This window comes from Urocitellus parryii, chromosome 12 (assembly GCF_045843805.1).
Source record: "Urocitellus parryii isolate mUroPar1 chromosome 12, mUroPar1.hap1, whole genome shotgun sequence".
Taxonomy (NCBI): domain Eukaryota; kingdom Metazoa; phylum Chordata; class Mammalia; order Rodentia; family Sciuridae; genus Urocitellus; species Urocitellus parryii.
The window spans coordinates 45313219-45330812 of record NC_135542.1 but is presented as its reverse complement, the minus strand read 5'-3'; positions in this window follow the sequence as shown (position 1 = coordinate 45330812).

Sequence of the window (17594 nt, the reverse complement as noted above, 5' to 3'; positions counted from 1 at the left end):
GCGTGAGCCACTGTGCCCAGTTTGCATGTTATTTTTCAAAGCAGTTTTCTGAATCATTTTGAATGTCAGGGGAAGTGGTGATTAAGCTTCTATTTAGAGGATTGAATGACACAAGCTATAGTTTACCCAAGTTAAAAGGACGGGCCAATATGGGAGTTGATATTTGATCCTCAGAAGCAGGCTTCATTTGAACAAGATTCTCCTGAATTCTTTGTGTTGTGAAAATCAGATAAATATATGTATCCATGTGTGTGTTTTAATTATGCATATCCATGTGTGATTAAAAAATAATTAAGATATTATTAATGATTCCCACCTCCCATTTCATACAAAGATAATTTGGACTTGACCACTTCTTTTTCTGATATGGATAATGGGCAAGAAGGAAAAGCCACCCAAACTAATCTGATGGATTTAATTGGAAAGGACAGAGAGAGCTCCCCTCAGGAAAGAAGAAGATGGATTCTGACACTGAGGAGAGGTAGGCAAGAGAGACGAAGTCCAGCTCAGCACAACTTTGAGTTGAACAACTAGAAGCCATCATGCTGGGCTTAGAAGGGATATGAGGTGTAGAGAGCAAAGAGGATTTCAGGTACTTCCATGGCGCCTTGTGAATGGGCTGGGGAACTCCCACTCGCAGGCATGGTGCTTCCTAGTTTGTGTTGCGAAGCCTTGTCTTTGCTTCTTTCCTTTGTGGTACAACTGACCAGCCCCCTGTTCTGAAATATCTAAACTTGGCTTTCCAGGGACTCACCTAGATTGCAAGCTCGTGAGAATCTTCAGCAGTCTCCATTGCCATCAGCATTTGGCAGCATGTGACACATAAGCATCTTAGTGTGTTTACTTTTTCCACATAATGAGAAATCCGGTGATGAGCAGTTTGGGGATAGTTGCAGCTGCTGCAGGAACTCTCTTTGTGTTTAGGTTAGTTTTTCAAGATGGCTCTTCTACTTCCAGACACCAGAACTGTGCTCCAGGTGGAAGAAGATTGAAAAGAGGAAGGAATAAAGGCATGTGCTGGATGAATCTATCTCTTTAATCAGAATGAAGAAAACTTTCTGTGTCTGAGAGGCTTCTCCATAAATTGTGACCACAGTTACGCCACCTGGTTCATGCCAAGCTGCAGGTGGTTTGAGAGACAAAGCACATTATCTGCACATTGTGAAGAAAATTGGGTTCAGTAAAAAAAGAGAGAAGTAGAAGGAGAAGAAGGTTATTAGTAATGTTTGCCACACTCCCACCTGCTATACTAGGCTCCAAACACGGGTGGAGATGGCAAGAGATTTATTGACTTTACTCTCCCCATACCCTCTTGCATCCATAAATTTCTAGTCTGTGATCCTCAGCTTTAGATTCTTCATGTCTTCCTCATTATCATAGATGATAATGCTAATGTTACATATGCTGTGTTAACCAGATCAAGCTGAGGAGGTCTGTTTTCTACACCAAACTGAAGTCTGTTATACCAACACAAATGGAGCCCCCTGTTGGATCAGAACCATCCACACGCTTATGGTCCATAACCCAAAGCACTGACTTCAGGGCCGAGACATCTGGATGTGGTACAAGAGAAGGTCAGTCTTATAATAGGCACGTGGGACTGGCTCAGGGTCAGAGCCTCCTGGGGCTCCCCCTGCCACACTTTGTGGTTGATAATCTATGAACAAAGAAGAACCACCCAACTATATTCTCAGTTTTTCTAGATAAGGGAGACTTTGCAAATCTACTTACACTTTTTAATCAGAGTGAGAAATGTCACTTTTTTTCTCATGATAAATGAATTCTAGTCTTTATTCACATTTAATGACTTTTTTTTGTCTCCATAATTGGATTAGGTTAATTCATGCTATTGTTGTTTTGTTTTAAATCATTCTTAAAAACTGAATTTTTTAAAATGGAATCATAATCATTGTACATATTTAGGGGAAAAAGAGTGACCTCTCAATATCTGCATAAAAAATATAGTAATTGGCATATTTACCGCCTCAGACATTTACCATTTCTTTGTGCTGGGAACATGTAGAGTACTCTCCTTTAGCTATTTTGAAATTACTAAACTGTTATCAACCATAATTATCCTACTGTTCTATAAAAAATTAGAAGCTAGTCCTCCTATCCATGCTTTTTTTTTAAAAAAAAAAGCAGAATTTTATTCTGCTTTTCTTTCATAGTTCAATAATGTATGCTTATATCTGTAGTTCATCTCTTCTTACATAATTCATTTTGACAAATGTGTAAAATCAGAAGATGAAAAACAACTCTATTCAATCCTGAATCAATGGCTATCATGTATCACTATTTCTTTGCCTTTTGATGATTCTTCACAAACTATCATCCTAAGGAGTGATTTAAGTGGCCATGGCAATACTATCTGTGTTCTCACTGACAACAATTTGAAAAAGGCCAGATAAAATAAAACACCACATAATAAAAGCAGCAGGAAGCTCTTGAAGCAATGAGGACAACATTTTTAGGAAGTAGGCAGTCATTTAGAGGGAACCAAAGATCCCTTTGTTCCCAGGGAAGATGTGTGAATTCTAACTGCAGCCTAGAGGCTGAGCACCAGAGGGTCACTAGTGGGACAAAGAAAACCTAGCAAAGCTCTTAGTGGTCTCATGAGGCTAATGTGGACGAAATGGTGCTCAAATATATGACTATTATCCTCCAAACACACTTGATCAATTTAAGCTCATGTGGAAAAAAAAAAAAACATTTTTAAGACCTAACAATTCTGGATGTTAGAGAAAAAAACAACTATTAAAGAGTTAACTGGAAAACTCTGAAAAGGAACATTAATTACCTTTTCCAAAAGGTCCATTGAATTCTAAGCTAGAAGTCCTAGAACACTTGGTTCTAGGATCAGAGACAAACCCAATGTACACTGATCCCCACAAAATTTCAGTGCAAAAACCCAGTTCCGTTTGATTGAATTTACATACTTATTCCCTGCTGGATGCCTAACAGAGGAAAGGATGAAATGATAAGTGCCTTTCCATGAATGATAACAACATTATCTGGAGCACTTATAAAACACACACACACACACACACACACACACACACGCACACACACACATACACCACATTCTACCCAGCAAACAGCAAATTGCTGAGCATGAAAAAAGCAAGAATATATAAATAATGAAGAGGGAGAAAAGCAGACAATTGAGATGCTGGAGTTAGCAAGAAGTGATTTTTTTAAATGATCATGATTAAAACATTCAAGGAAATAGAGGGAAGGATTAACAAAATAGAGGAAAGGGCCAAGAAATTCACCAGAGACTTTGAATATATAAAGGAAAACGCATTCTAGAACTGAAAAACACAGTATGTGAGATTAAAAACGCAGTAGATGAAATGAGTCTGACAGCAATTTGGACACAGCAGGAGACCAGTATAGAACTCAAAGACAGGTCAATAGGAAATTTCAAGGGTGGAGTGCAATTCTTAAAACAGGCAACCAAGCAAAAAAGAGGCAAACAAACAAGAGCTTAAGAGACCTGCTCAAAATTTCTGACAACAGATAACTTGAACTCCCAGAAGAGAAGAAATATGAGGATGGGTGCATTAATCTAAGATAAAATAGTGAAGAATTTTCTAAAGTTATTGAAATACATCATCCACACACCCAAAAACCTCAGCGAACTAAAAACTGAATAAACACAAAGGAAACAGACATAGGCACACCAGAACAAGCTACAGAAAAATCAAAGACAAAGAGAAATCTTAAAAAGAGCTACAGAAAATAACAACGGAGCTAATATTTTGGGCTTAATGAAAGTTCCTTCCAAAACATGAAAGAAAATTAAATATTTTTCCTCTACGTAAATGAAAATTGAACGAATTGCCATTGGTAGGTGTGCGCCAGAAGAAATACCCAAAGGATGCTTTGGAAATGACAGAAACTATCCCAGGAAGAAAGGTGGAAAAGCAGTTTGAAATGAAAAACACTGGAAATGATAGATTTGTGGCTAAAGTAATATTGATGGTACAGACACTCATTGAAATGAAATGTCTCCTGTAGTTTAAAATGTGTGCAGAACAAAGATGTTTGATAAAGCTAATGCAAAATGTGGAAGGGAGCAAGGGGACTTTGCCTGTTTTAAGGCTGCCAATTATAGAAGAAGTGGTAAAATTAGTAATTCTGTAAGATTGAAGACATGAGCTGTAATTGCTTAAGCAAAATAGGCGCAGAATGTGTAACTAACGAATTAATATCAGGGAAACAGAGTAAGAAGAAGATTTGGTTAATCTAAAAGAAGACAAGAAGAAAACAGACAAACATTATTTAGAAATTAACAGCTTATAAATATGTAATAGTATGTATAAACCCAATTTAATGAGATGTTGGACAGAATGCTTTTAATAAAACAAAAAAAATGATTACATTGAAGTTTTTAAAAGGAAAACATCTCAACTACAGTATTTTGAAGAAAATAAAAGCTAGTATAGAAGCAGAAAAGATTGAAATACAAAGTGATAGAAAATAACCCATGAAAACACTACCCAAAAGAAAACTGGTGTAACCATGCTAATAACAGACAAGGAAGACTTTAAGACAAAGAGCACTAGTGGAGAACAAAACAACTTGGGCTGTTTGGCATTTATAGAACACAGGCCCAGTGATGTCACCTCAACATTGTTTTCAGTTTCAGAGGACACATTCCCCAAAATGCATTATGATGTTGGGACATAAGGGAAATCTTAATAAAGTCAAATGTTCAAATCATTCAGAATTCATTCTTTAACATCAATGGTATAAATAAGAAATAATTAACAAAAAAAAGATTACTGTAAAGCCAGGGACTGTAATGCAGGCTTGTAATTCTGGTGACTCAGAAGGTTGAGGCAGGAGGATACCAAGTTTGAGGCCAACCTCAGCAAATTAATGTGTTCCTGTCTTAAAATAAAATAGAAAAAGGTCTGGGAATGTAGCTCATTGACAGAGCAACCTGGGTTTAACCCCAAGTATTTAAAACAAAAAGAAAAGAAAGAAAAAGGGATGAGAGAGATATAACTGAAAATCTTTAATTGCCTGAAATTGGTCAAAATCTTGCTAGAAATTGTTAATATATTTCAATCAATAGATTAAAGAAGAAATTAATGTTAGAAAATATTTTTAATCAACTGAGAGTGAAATTCAACATATCAAAATTTGTCACTTGAAATTAAAGCAACACAGAGCATAGCAAAATGTTAGCATCAAATAATGTATCAGAAAACAATGAAAACTGAGAAGTAATTAGTCAGGCTCTATCTAATAATAGTGCTATAAAACAAACCAAAAGTAAGGAGCTAGCAAAGATAAGTACAGAAATAAATTTTTAAAAGTACAATTAATAATCCTAAATTGGAAAGAGATAAGCAAATAATAAACATGTGGCAAGACTGAATAAGGAGCAAAAAAAGAAAGAAAAAAGACAAATTGCCAGAATTTGGAATTAGAGAGGAGATAGTACTACAGACTCTACACACATGATCCCTTTATACAAATGGAGTGGCAATTTGGATGCAAAAGACAAATTCTTCAAAAAATGCAACTTATTAATGTTGGAAGAAGTAGAAATCCTGAACATTCCAATACCTATTAAAGAAACTAAATATTTTCCTAAACACTTCCTACACAAAAAAAGGACTAGCTGGTTTCCAAATACCTAAGGAAAACAGAACATAAATCACATATGAGTCTTCCAGAAAAGAGAAAACAAAAGTGTTCCTGGAAACTCATTTTAAGTATGCTTGCTACCCAAACCTAATATTATAAGCAAGGAAAGTTATGGTCCTCTCTTTCATGTGGCCATAAAAGCAAAACTCCTGAACAAAATATAGGCAAACAGACCTGAGAAATATATAAGAAAGTATTATATATCTTGAATACCAAGTTGGTTAATTTTTAAAAGTCAATCAATAATAATTGATGCACTTATTAATAGAAAATGAGAAAATCCCACAATTTCAATAGATACAGAAAAATTGTTTCAAAAATTGAATACCTACTCATGATCTAAACTCAAAACAAGCAAGGAATAATTCGGTTATAAATACTTATTTTAAAAATTACAATAAGCATTATAAAATGCTGAAATATTTAAAACTTTGCCCCTGAACTTGGGAACAGAGAGAGCTACCCTATGTTACCACTTCTCATGACTATGATAATTATGGTCCGGCCAACTACAATACAGCCAGGGAAACAAGCAAGAGTCATAGGGTAGAAAGGAAGGAGAATGTCATTCTACTCACAGATGACTTGGCAGTGTACTTTAGTATTTCAAAGGGTTATAGTGACAAAATCATAAATTTAATAAGTGAATATAACCAAATTGCTAGCTATAAATCCAGGAGAGAAGCATCAATTACATTTCTGTATATAGTCATACAGAGAAAAATAATATATACCATTTACAATAGTATCAAAACACTTGAAGTGGAACAAATAATGTTCAAGAATGCTGTGATGAAGACGGCAAACCTGTGGCAAGAAATTGTACAAGATCTTAATGAATGCAGAGAGAACATATTCGTGGCTTAGAAGGTACTCTGTTATTGTCAATTCCTCTTAAGTGCTCCAAAATTTTTAATTGCTTTAATGACTCCCCGCCCCCACAAATATCAGTAGGATTTATTGTAAAAATGCACGAGTTGAGTCTAAAATTTAAGTGTAGGTGCAAACAAATGAGAGTAACTAAGTAACTTTTAAAAATCAACTTTTTCTTTTATACCAATTTGGGATTTATATCCCACACCCAGTCCCCCTTATCATTAGCATCTTGCATCAGCATTTCAATTAATTAACCAATGTTGACACAGTTTTAATGACTGAAGTCTATACTTTATTCAGATTACACCAAGGCAATTTAAAAGTTAGAGGTTTTACTCTAGCAGATTTCAAGACTTAAGGTTGTTGTAATTAAGACAGCATAGCATTAGCAAAACAGACTAATCATTGATGGATCAGGAAAGAGTCCAGAAACAGGCTCATTTACCCAGTCATCTGGTTTATGACCCTTTTCTGTTTTTCTATCCAAGATTGTGAATGCATTTGTTTGATCAAATATCATATCATTCAAGAATCCTATATGCTTATTTTTTAATCAAAATAGTTTCTGAGAGAAGTACATTAAAATCACCCTCTCTGATAGCCTTTTGGGTAAGGTTTTTTTTTATAATTAAGTCATATCGAGTTTATATATTGTGTAGGTGTTTGGCTAGAATTCATGGATTTGGATCAAGTTCCTGGTTGCTCCCTTCTTTAATCCTCTGTGTTGCATACCCTGGTGGCTTTTCTCGGTTCTGTCTTCCAAGGAACTGTTCATTCTTTAGTAGATCCAATCCCTTGTCTTTTTTTAATCTTTTATTTCAGTCCTAATTTTCTAATGGTTTTTAATGTCTACGTTTAATCTTTCATAACTTCTAATTCTTCCATGATGTTAGTTTCTCCTTCGGCTATTCGAGAATTTTAAACATTCAGTGTTTATTTTAGAGTCTTTTCCAAATACCTCAATCATCTCTATATTGTCAGGAGTAAACAGTCCCATCTGTTGGTTCCTTTGACGTCTTTCTTGGCTCTGGATCCTCATACACTTTGCTTCATTTCTTTCTCCCTTTCCATCTACTATTGGAATGTACACATTTTTTTTTTAAATTTCAACTTTCTCTCATGCTCCCCTGGGTTGGAGGTTTTATTTTACATTTTTTATTTTTTAGATAGTTATACTTACATTTTTAACATGGATGATTAATTTTAAAATGTCAAGTAGTGTCATCTCCACATTTGTAGCAGATTTGTATCACTTCAAAACTACATGGGAACACTTAAGCCTCCAGCCATGTTGGAAGCTTAACTGTTAGTGAACTTTCCCTCACACCATAAACAACAGGAAAACTTGGTAAAATATATGAGATAACTGTTTTTGGAGTTTGGGCAATTGGCTGTACAGTATTATGTTCCCTAAGGGAAAAGAAAGAAATGAGTGAAATTAACCAACATGTTGGCTTCCTCCCTGGAGACATGTTCTGTCCTGCGGCACAGGGGAGGGGTCCCAGATGGAGAAGATGGTGGTTTTGTGGAATTGAGAGAGCTGGGTACCGGAAGCTGGTAATGCTGGAATTTGATGAGCAAAGTACTGTACAGGAAGGAACCATAGACGGAAGGAGTGGCAGCAGATATCTTGCTGGTTTAGTCCACTTGGGATGCTACCAAGAAATACTATAATCTGGGTTCACTCTAAAAATGGAAAGTTATTTCTCATAGTTTTGGAGGATAGAAAATCCACCATCAAGGTGCCGGAAGATTCTGTGTCCAGTGAAGGCCCTGTGTTCTGATTTATAGATGGCACCTGCTCAATCTCACGTAGCATGGTGGAAGAGTGAAGGTTCTCTTTAGGTCCTCTTCCTTAAGGATACTGGTCCCACTCAGGAGGGATACCCCTCATGACCTAATTACCTTCTAAAAACCCCACCTCCTCATACCACATCTTAGAAGCTGGGATTTCAACATATGAATTTGGGAAGAGAAAGAAAAAATATTCAGGCCATAGCATCTGCACAGGGGGCCCCTTCAGTTTTCCTGAGTACTAAGGAAAGGTAGATTAAGATGCAATGAGATCAAATAACAACCACTGGAGAGTTGTGGGTTGGATAATTCCCAGCGCTCATCCAGGAGGGGGAGAGTTTCAAGATCCCACACTAGCCTGAGCACAGCAGAGAGACTTTGTTGAAATCCTAATTGCTTAGTATATTTTTGTTCCATGAACAACTCATTAATAAAATAGCCTACACTTGGAACTCTCTTAATTGCAAGAATTCCACTACCTCTTTTTTGTTCTTCCATACTATCAATGAAATGATGATGATTGGCGAAAGCACAAGCCTCAGACCCTTCACTACTATGATTTCTATTGCTATCTGCATCTGGTGCACCCAACCATTTTATCTCTTCTGTCCAGATTCAGTTACCCATTGAACATCTCCACTGATAAACATCACAGTGCATGGAGCTCTTTAGATAATGTGAGAATGAGCTCAATGAACATGCAATGCTGTAGTACAGAATTTGCTAGTTGTTCCACATCTTTACGTTTATGTGCTTTAAAAGCTGCAAGAAATTATAAAACTGACATTATTATAGGCCTTCATCTCTAACAGCAAGTACATCCTATACACAGCATGAGGTGTACAGAGGGCGCTTAATAGATATCAGGATATTTATGAACTAGAGATTGATAGTTTAATGAACTCTAACAAAAACCAAATCAAGAACAAGAAGATCTGACCTTTAAAAATTAAAAATAAAACTACCATGTTATCCAGTTATTCCATTACTAGATTACATATTCAAAGGTAATGAAATCCACATATCAAAGGGACACTGGCCCTCCCATGTTCATGATGGCAGTGTTCACAATAGCCAAGATATGGAATCCACCTAGGAGTCCATCAACAAGTGAATAAAGGAAATGTGGCATATATACCCCATAGAATACTACTCAGTTGTAAGAATGAAATCCTGTCGCCTGCAGCAACATGGATGGCACTGGTAAGTGAATTGAGCTCAGTACAGGGAGACAAATACAGCCATGTTCTCACCCATGTGGAGGAGCTAAAAATGTTGCTCTCTGAGAAGTAGAAAGAAAAACCACGGTCACCATAGACTTTCCCTAGGTAAATAGAGGATAAAAGGCAGCCGGAAAATGGGCACTAAACTACTGTGAGACAGGAAGAATAAGTTCTAGTGTTTTGCAGGGCAATAGGGACTAATTCACAAGAGTTTAGTATATTTATATTTATATTTATATTTATATTCTTGTCTCAAGAACGACAAGAGATGAGTTGAAAGTTTCCCAACACAAACTAATGGTAGATGTTCAAGGAGATGGAAACGCAAATTACCCCGATTTGATCATTACGCATTGTAGGTATGTATCAAATCATCAAGCTGTGCCACACAAAAGGTATAATTACTTTGTATCAATTAAAAATAATAAACAGAAGGTGCTAAACTTTCTTAGTATTCCAAAGAAATCTAGAACCATCTTTTTTTTTTCTCGTTTTTTTTTTTTTTTTGATAATGGGGATTGAACCCAGGAACTCTTAAACACTGAGCCACACCCCAGTCCTATTTTGTATTTTATTCAGAGTTGCTTAGGGCTTGGCTAAATTGCTGAGGCTGGCTTTGAACTCATGATCCTTCTGCCTCAGCTTCCAGAGTCTCTGGGATTATAGGCATGCACCACTGTGCCCAGCTAGAACCATTTCTTTACCTTTGCAAATATGACACTTAACAGAAAATACTAATGACCCCTAACTGGTTTTCAGGAAGGAAATAAAAAGAGAGAGAGAGAAAGAAAAGAATAAAAGGAGCTAGCTTCACTCTCATTTGTACCCTAACTTTCTGGGGACTGTAGAGCAATCTCCCAACTTCTCTGGACTTCTCATTTTATCCAGATAATATCAAAGAATCCTTTCTGCAGGTAGACCTGTAGTCTTAATTCACAGAATTCAAAATGAGAGCCCAGTGACCCTTCCTACCCCATGACCACTGTAACTGCCAGATCCACAATTACCCTCCTTCTAGTTCCTACTTTCTCAGCCGTCTTAGGTGAAGATGTGGCCCATCACAAGGGAGTCTCCAGGACAAAGAGAAAACAAGTGTGGAATTCCGTACAGTCCCACATAACTCTCTGGCAAGATGAGTCCTGGCTTTCAGTCCCCACTCCTCAGAGATGGACAACTGAGGAAGCAGAGCCAACATGCTGTTGTTTAAGCTAGTCAACCAGTGGCTCGGCTTTGCTGTCCACAGGGAGGGAGGGACTGTTTCTCCCCCAGGCGTGGGGTGCTGCCCTGTCTACCTTTGCACACTAACCCCTCAAGGCTCACGTTTGGCTCCCCCTCCTCTTAGCCCTGTCTACCTAGATGGCCAGCAACCAAATTTCTGTCCGACTTCTATTTGTACTTAAGGCGGAAATGAGGGTCCCTCGGGCAAAACCTCTTCCACTTCTGGGGCTGTTTCCAAAAATAAAGTTGCTGTAATATCCAAAAACACCCGGCAAGGGACAGAGCAGTCACAGTTGTTCTCTGGCCTTTCACCTCCTGGTGGCTACCAGCCAGCAGACTGCAGGGACCGTGAAGGCTGCATGATGAAACGTGGTCCCCAGGGTCCTCTCTCTGACATTTTTAGACGCATCATAAAATAAACTGCCCCAGGATGCCACCTTCTCCAGCCCTTTCCAGGGCTTCCAGAGGGCACTGGTGACATGCAGATGGCCCTTGAACTTCCCTCTCACAACTGCTGTTTCCTAGCAGCTCTGCTTTGGAACTCTTCCCATGGCCTTCAAAAGTATCTTTTTCTTTGCCCTGTTCTTTGACTCAAAAACTATAAAAATTTGCACAATATTTTTTTTTCATTTAAAGGCAAAAAAAAAAAATTTCATGTACATAATTCTTTTACCATTCCTGTCCCCACTCATCCCAGCTCTGCCATCTCTCTCTTCGCACTCCCACCCTCCAACCCCTGCCATCTCTCTCATCTCCTTCTTTTCTCTCTTAAACTTTAGCTGGAGTTAAGGATAAAAATTCTTACAGGTAAATGAGAACACTGATACAACATAACAAAGTCCCTGGGACACTGTGAAGGCAGTTCTAAGAGGAAAGTTCATTGCATGGAGTTCATTCCTTAAAAGAAGAGAAAGTCAACAAATGAATGACCTAACATTAGGTCTCAAAGCCCTAGAAAAAAGAACAAATCAACCCCCAAAGCAGTAAAAGACATGAAATAAGTAAAATCAGAGCTGAAGTTAATGAAATGGAAACAAAAGAAACAATTGACAGAACAAAAAGTTGGCTCTTTGAAAATATAAATAAAATTGATAAACCATTAGCCATGCTAACAAGGAGAAGGAGAGAGAAAACTCAAATTACTAACATCTGTGATGAAAAAGGAAATATCACAATCGTCACTGTAGAAATACAGAAGATAATTAGAAATTATTTTGAAAATTTGTACTCTAATAAAATAGAAAATACCAAAGGAATCAACAAATTTCTAGAGGCATATAATATGCCCAAACTAAATCAGGATGATATACACAATTTAAACAGATTAATTTCAAGCAAAGAAATAGAGGGCACCATCAGAAGCCTACCAACCAAGAAAAGCCCAGGACTGAATGGATACATAATTGAGTTCTACAAGACCTTTAAAGAAAAACTAACACCAATACTTCTCAAGCTATTTCATAAAATAGAAAAAGAGGGAACACTTCCAAACACATTCTATGAGGCCATTATGATTTTGATTCCAAAACCAGACAAAGACATATCAAAGGAAGAAAACTTCAGACCAATATCTCTAATGAACATGGATACAAAAATTCTCAATAAAATTCTGGCAAACTGAATACAAAAACATATCAAAAAGATAGTGCACCACAATCAAGTGGGGTTCATCCCAGGGATGCAAGGCGGATAGAGTCAAAGATAAAAATCATATGATCATCTAAATAGATCAGAAAATGCACTTGACAAATACAGCACTCCTTCATGTTCAAAACTCTAGAAAAACTAGGGATATCAGGAACATATCTCAACATTGTAAAAGCTATGTATGCTAAGTCCCAGGCCAACATCATTCTAAAGGACAAAAATTGAAATCATTCTCTCTGAAAATTGGAACAAGACATGAATACCCTCTTTCACCACTTCTATTAACCATACTTCTTAAAATGCTAGCCAGAGAAATTAGACAAAGAAATTAAAGTGATATGGATAGGAAATGAAGAACTAAAATTATCACTATTTGCTGATGATTTGATTCTATACTAGAAGACCCAAAAAATTCCACAAGAAATCTTCTAGAACTAATAAATGAATTTCGCAAAGTAGCAGGACATAAAATCAACACCCATAAATCAAAGGCATTTCTGTACAACAGTGACAAATCCTCTGAAAAAGAAACTAGGAAAACCACCCCATTTTACAATAGCTTCAAAAAAAAAAAAACTTGGGAATCAATTTAACCAAAGAAGTGAAATACTTCTACAATGAAAACTAAAGAATGCTAAAGAAAGAAATTAAGGAATCTTTGGATTCCATTATCTGGAATTCTTTACAGGAAAAAAAATGGAAAGAATGAACAAAGTCAATAGAAAAACAAGGAGCCCCGAATCAATATCTTGCAACTGAGATGCCAACCTCTTGTGTAAGCCAGTTTCTTAGTGTCTGAGTCTCCTACACTGGCATTGATCCAAATATGCCTGCACCCAAAAACCCTGGGGGATCCACAAAAATTGAAATCTGCTGGCAGCTTCAACTATTCTTCATGAGCAGAAACAGAATTCTCTTTGGGATCTAGACCTAGGAATTTGAAACTCTTACATTTCTGATGTTGATGGCAGGCTGGAGATGGTGTGAGCTGGAAGGTGGGGTCAGGGGTCAGAGGTATGCAGAGAGAAGACACTTAACTGATGTCTCCAGAAACAGAGTACAATAGACCAGAAGCAGCCAGAAGTCTGCATGCTTCAGTGTGGGTGCTGTAAGGATGGAAAGAGATGGTGAAGAAATAATCCCTGCACCACTCTCTGTGATGCAGGATGCATTGCTGGGTAGCAAGGGCTTTCATGCATCACTTTCTTCCTCATACAAGAAAATGTGAATCCCAAAGTAAGCCCTGTTAGAGAAAGGGTTAAACACGATGTTCTCTGTATACTTCTCAGATGGAAGAAATGTGCTAAGACTTTAGTATATGACACTTTAAATTCACTTCATTAAAAATTTTTGGAAAAAATTTGCTGTCCCTGGTGGCACATACCTGTAATCCCAGCGATTTGAAAGGTGGAGACAGGAGGATTGCAAGTTGGAGGCCAACTTCAGCAATTTAGTGAGGTTTTTAGCAACTTGGTGAGATCCTATCTCAAATAAAAAATAGAACAGGCTGGGGATGTGGCTCAGGGGTTACGTGTTCCTGGATTCACTCCCCAGACCCCCCAAAATATTTTTTGGGGTGGGAGTAAAATTAAAAAGAAACTTTCTACTATAACCTTGCTTCATTTCTAAATTCAGACTAAGGTCTAAAGCAATACTGAAAAATTCAGGAACAGATTGTTTATATCTTAGCAAAACCTTTCTAAAGGATAAAAATGACGTTGAAGCTTCCCAATAAATAAAGCCAGAAAAATCTCAAAAATGATTTAAAGTCAGAAAACCTTGATAGTAACATAAAAAACACAGAAATAAAGTTATAGATCAAGTTTATTTATGAATGTAGACTCACAAATGTCAAATATAATATTGGCTAATTAAGTTTAGCTACATGTTAAAAGAACTGCATTCTACCAACATGAATGAATGTTAAACTTTATCAGATGATTTATCTTTATGTATTGAGATAATTATGAAATTTCCCCCCTTTAATCCCTTAATGGGATCACTTAAATAAATGAATTTTCTAATGTTGGACCACACTCGTTCTGCTGGGAAAAATGTGACTTGTTCAGATGTATGATTTTGGAACATCACTACATTTGATTTACTAGTTTTACTGAAGGCCATTATATCCATCATCATACAAGTTTGCATTGTTCTATAATTTCATTTTCTCATACTTTTTCATCAGTTTTTTACGTCATCATTGTGCTAGTGATATTTTGGGAAACACATTCTTTTCCTATACTCTGAAACAACTTATATATGAATTATCTTTCTCTTGAAATATCTGGTGATATTATGATTTGGATATGAAGTATCCCCTGGAAGCTCATGTGTGAGACAATGTAGCAGTATTCAGAGTGAAATGTTTAGATGATGAGAGCTGCAAGCTGATTGGTGGATTAATCCATTTGATGGATTAGTAATCTAAATGGATGACTGGGTGACAACTCTAGGCAGATGGCGGTAGGAGTGTCCTTGGTAGTGATATTTTGTCGCTGGATCCCCACTCCTTCTGCTTGTCAGCTACCATGAGCTGAGACGCTCTTCTCTGCCAGGCCCTTCTGCTATGATATTCTGCCTTTCCTTGAGCCCAGAGCAATGGGCTCTGCTGACCATGAACTGAGAGCTGTGAAATCAGGACCCAAATACACTTTTCTTCATCTAAGTGTTCTTGTCAGGTATTTTGGTCACAGCAACAAAAAGCTGACTAAAACAGGTGGCATTACTTATAAAGTATCCTCAGATTGATGTCTTTGTGGAAGAAAGATTTCTGACCTGATCAATTTTTTTCAATAGTTATTAGTCTGTTGAAATATTTATAAATATGTATATGATTATATGTATAAATACTTATTGTCTTTATTAAATTATTTTCGTTTATATTTTAATAGAAAGTAGTTTATATTATCGCAATTTTCAAATTAGTGGCAGAAAGCGATTTCTAGAAACTAAGATTATTTATATCTACCCTGAAGCTAGAAATGTTTGCCTTCTCATTTTTATTATTGTTTATTTGTTGTCTATCTTTTATTATTTCATTTTTTTAGAAATTTACCACCTTTAAGTTTCTTAAAAATGAAAATATTTTATCCTGATCATTTCTATTATACTGATTTTCTTAGTCTTATTAATTTCTTATTTCAATATTTCTTTTTAAATTTATTTTAGTTTGTTATATATGACAGCAATTACATTTCAATTCATATTACACATATATAGCACAATTTTCATATCTCTGGTTGTACACAACATAGAGTCACACCATTTGTGTCATCATACATGTACTTAGAGTAATGATGTCCATCTCATTCCACCATTATTCCTACCCACATCCCCCCTCCCTCCCTTTGCCCTAACTAGAGTTCATCTAATCCTCCCAAGCTCCCCTCCCCATCCCCATTATGAGTCAGCATCATTATAGCAGAGAAAACATTTGGCATTTGGGTTTTGGCACTGACTTACTTCACTTAGCATTATATTCTTCAACTGCATTCATTTACTTGCAAATACTGTGATTTTATTGTCTTTTAATGCTGAGTAATATCCCATTGTGTATATATATCACATTTTCTTCATCCATTCATCCACTGAAGGGCATCTAGGTTGGTTCCACAGTTTAGCTACTGTGAATTGTGCTGCTATAAACATTGATGTGGCTGCTTTTTAAGTCCTTTGGGTATAGACTGAGGAGTGGGATAGCTGGGTCAAATGATGGTTCCATTCCCAGTTTTCCAAGCAATCTCCATACTGCATTCCATAGTCGCTGCACCAATTTGCAGTCCTACCAGAAATGTATGAGTGTGCCTTTTCTCCCACATCTTTGCCAACACTTTTTGTTGTTTGTATTCTTGATAGCTGTCATTCTTACTAGAGTGACATTAAATGTTAGAGTGGTTTAGATTTGCATTTCTCTAATTGCTAGAGATGTTGAACTTTTTTCATATATTTGCTGATTAATTGTATATCATCTTCTGAGAAGTGTCTGTTCAGTTCCTTGGCCCATGTATTGATTAGGATATTTGTGGGGGTTTTTTTGGTGTTAAGATTTTTGAGTTCTTTATATATCATAGAAATTAGTGCTCTATGTGATGTAAGTGTGGTAAAAATTTGCTTCAATATTTCTTCTATTTTGTTTGAGTTTTCTGTTTTTTATAGCTTTTATTTTTCAGGTATTTATAATGTTTTTTCTTGTTTTAAAAATAAATTTATTTATAATAAATTTTCATCTAAGTACAATTTTATTGCAACTCACATGTGAGTCTTGATACAGTATAATTTTATGTTGCTTAGTTCCAAATAGGTGATTATTTGTAGCATTATTTTCCTCTTGAGCACATGACTTAAGAGTGTATTTTTTAAAGACCCAGAATAGCAAAAGCAATTCTAAGCAGGAAGACTGAAACAGGTGGTATAGTGATACCAGACTTCAAACTATACTACAGAGCAATAGTAACAAAAACAGCATGGTACTGGTACCAAAACAGGTGGGTGAACCAATGGTACAGAATAGAGGACACAGAGACCAATCCACAAAATTACAACTATCTTATATTTGACAAAGGAGCTAAAAGCATGCAATGGAGAAAGGATAGCATCTTCAACAAATGGTGCTGGGAAAACTGGAAATCCATATGCAACAAAATAAATCTGAATCCCTTTCTCTCGCCAGGCACAAAAGTTAACTCAAAATGGATCAAGGAGCTTGATATCAAAACAGAGACTCTGAGTCTGATAGAAGAAAAAGTTGGCTCTAATCTACATATTGTGGGGTCGGGATCCAAATTCCTTAATAGGACACCCATAGCACAAGAGTTAAAAACAAGAATCAACAAATGGGACTTACTCAAACTAAAAAGTTTTTTCTCAGCAAGAGAAACAATAAGAGAGGTAAATAGGGAGCCTACATCCTGGGAACAAATTTTTACTCCTCACACTTCAGATAGAGCCCTAATATCCAGATTATACAAAGAACTCAAAAAATTATACAATAAGAAAACAAATAACCCAATCAACAAATGGGCCAAGGACCTGAACAGACACTTCTCAGAGGAGGACATACAATCAATCAACAAGTACATGGAAAAATGCTCACCATCTCTAGCAGTCAGAGAAATGCAAATTAAAACCACCCTAAGATACCATCTCACTCCAGTAAGAATGGCAACCATT